Genomic DNA, 2,997 nt, shown 5'->3' with positions numbered 1-2,997 from the left:
GTGTGTGTGTGTGTGTGTGTGTGTGTGTGTGTGTGTGTGTGTGTGTGTGTGTGTGTGTGTGTGTGTGTTTCGAAAAAAATTACTAGCACTCTGACTTTTGGCAGAACTGTATTGTTTTGATAAGCATTGACATCTGACTGTTTGCATTGCAAATGACTGATGAACGTGTTCACCTATCTTCTGCTCAACCAGAGCTTCAAYTCTGCAAAAATTATCCCCTTCAGAGGTCTCTTCCATCTCTTTCATTTATTCTCCTGTCGCTGGCTGAATTTGTCAATTTGAACAGGCAAAGTTGGCAGATTGGCAGCAAGTGGGGAGTAAAAGGAGGGTGCACGGAGTGGAATAAACTGGGAATGGGGGCAAGAAGATAAAAAAGATTGTGACAGTCATCCATTTGACCTAGGCTGTTGAGTGAGCGCAGTCTGCCTTGTCAAATCTCTGTGCTAACAGTGAATAGCCATATCTGTGCAGAGCATAGAAGGGTGTCATGCACTATGGTTTCATGGTTCAGGATAAGGCTGGATAAAGTCATTGGCTGGATGACACACAGACAGACAGACAGGCACACTTTCACTCTGTCTCCAACTCCTCGCTGTCTTGTGAATGAGAAGCGTGGACTCTCATCGTGATCAGCTCGGCCCAGTTATACAAAAAAACAATTTTGGTCGTACATTAAACCCTGTACCCTCAAATTACTGAACAGTGAAGGTTTGTCTCCTTTTCCCACCTCACTGTAATAACCTTCTCATTCACACACACATACACATACACACATACACACATACACATACACATATACATACACACACATGGCCTATTACCAGCTCATTAGCCCAAATCATGCAAGAATTAGACTCCATCCTGCTGACAATTGCAAAGAGAGCAGATCTTTTTTTATTTCTTTACACAAGAGTCAGGGGTTAAGTTACCAATCAAAATAGCCAGGCGGATGTATTGAGACATTTTAATATTGGACAATGTGGGAGCTCTAAAAATTTTAATCTTTCTCCAGCTCAAAGCCCCTTGAGGCAACTCCAAATAAGAGAAAGGAGGGGGTTTGGTGTTAAAAGAATTGATGTACCCTGTGGCATTTGGATAATTGTGTTGGAATTGCTGCCACCTTGAAACAGCTTTCACGCACTGTGTCCTCGCTTTATTTAACATTTTTGCATCTTTGYTGTTTTTTGTTTTGTGATGAAATCTAAGATGATTAGAAGAGCACTACCTTCACTGGATGTTAAACTAAAAAAAAAAAAACACAAAAACAAACTAAGATCAGTTCAAAGTGAGCCAGCTGTTATCACAGTTCATTTTATGTAAACCACCAGAGGGGGCCAGCTGACGACAGTCTTTAAAACCCGGCTCTGACGCTCAAGCATGCAGCCTCACAACACTGTTTAATATGTTTTACACCTGCAAAGCAGATTATTCCTATCTCACCTGTCAGGTCTCTCTTCCTCCTCTTTATGCTCTTTCTACACACACACACGGCGTACTCCTCATCATCACCCCCGCCCCCTCGGTGGGTCTTGTCCTCTCTCAGGGTTCAGACTAATGAGTAGTGACAGTCCACTGAGGGAAGCGAGCTGTTTGCAGTCAGCAGTGCGTTTGTTGGTAATTATTTTCCAGAGTGTCACATTAGTGTCAGCCTCGTGGCTGTGAGAGAGGAGCAAGGGCCCAGGCTGGCGGGATGGGTGAGGCAGCGAGGGGGGTGAAGGGACAGGGTGTGATATCTGGTGGTGGGCAGCATTGTGTGTGTGTGTGTGTGTGTGTGTGTGTGTGTGTGTGTGTGTGTGTGTGTGNGTGTGTGTGTGTGTGTGTGTGTGTGTGTGTGTGTGTGTGTGTGTGTGTGTGTGTAAATGAAAGTGGCGAGTTGAAGACACAGGCGGTTACAACTTCGTTTGCCTTTTGGCTACTTTAAAAACTGGAAGTGAGCAGCGGAAACAAAGGTTTTTTGTGCAGTTTTTCACATCACTGTCCTGCTGAGGTGCCTTAAAAAAGAGCAGCAGGAGATGGCATCAGCATCAGCATCATCCTGCAAGAAAGGTTCCACTGATCTGCTCCTTTCAGTCTGGATTTTATGAGTGCTTAATTTGCCAAATCTTCCTCTCGTAGTTTAAACTTATAAATTTAGCTCAAACAAATGAGTTAACTTTGTTCTTCTGTTCTTTTTATTAAAGAAAAAGACCAAAACTAGCAACAGAGTCTTCATCGATCCGTGGATTTAAAAATGAGCCACAGATCTGAGTTCCAAACATCCTACTAATAATTAATCTTTTCACATCTTTGTCATTTTTATCTGATTAGTTTAGGATTATTACATGAAAAAAAATACTTTATTCTTTCAAAGGTGTTCATGTGACAATGAATGTGCATCATAGCAAGGCTTCAAACTGCATTTAAAAAGCAGTTTCTGTGAGAAATATTTGTTTCAGTGCAAACAAAATTGAAATTGAATTAGACAAGCTGTTTATGTTTTTRTTTTGCGTTTTTCTTTAGTGAAGCAAATTCCAGAAATGACTCTAATAAGCTTTATTTCCTTTATCCCTTGTATAAAACCCTGTTCAACCAATCATCAGTCAATAACATTTTCACCATCTCATTATATCAACTCCAAGCAAATTTCAATAAAACAAGATAAAGTAAGATGAGATATTTGCCATCAGTTGCAAAAAGTTTGTTGAGATGTACATGCCAAAATGTTTCAATAAATTTAATAAAAAAACAAAAGACTGAACTTTTTATGCAATTAAAACAAAACAAAAAAAGAGCACCTTACAGATATTTCTGTAAACTGTTTTATCTTTACATCCATGACTGGATGTAAAGATAAAAAAGGACATCCCAGAAGGGCTGATTCTTCACACTAAAGTACTACAAAATATATTTAAAGCTGATTATTTTTGGCTTAAATTCTAAAAATAAATACATTAAATTAAATTTGATAGATAGGACCCACAGTGCAGACACAAGATGACTATATTCATTGTTCAATAA

The sequence above is a fragment of the Austrofundulus limnaeus genome, unplaced genomic scaffold (genome assembly GCF_001266775.1).
Source record: "Austrofundulus limnaeus strain Quisiro unplaced genomic scaffold, Austrofundulus_limnaeus-1.0 Scaffold8, whole genome shotgun sequence".
NCBI classification, from domain to species: Eukaryota; Metazoa; Chordata; class Actinopteri; order Cyprinodontiformes; family Rivulidae; genus Austrofundulus; species Austrofundulus limnaeus.
The sequence above is the reverse complement of the archived record's forward strand: the minus strand, read 5'-3'. Positions refer to the sequence as shown.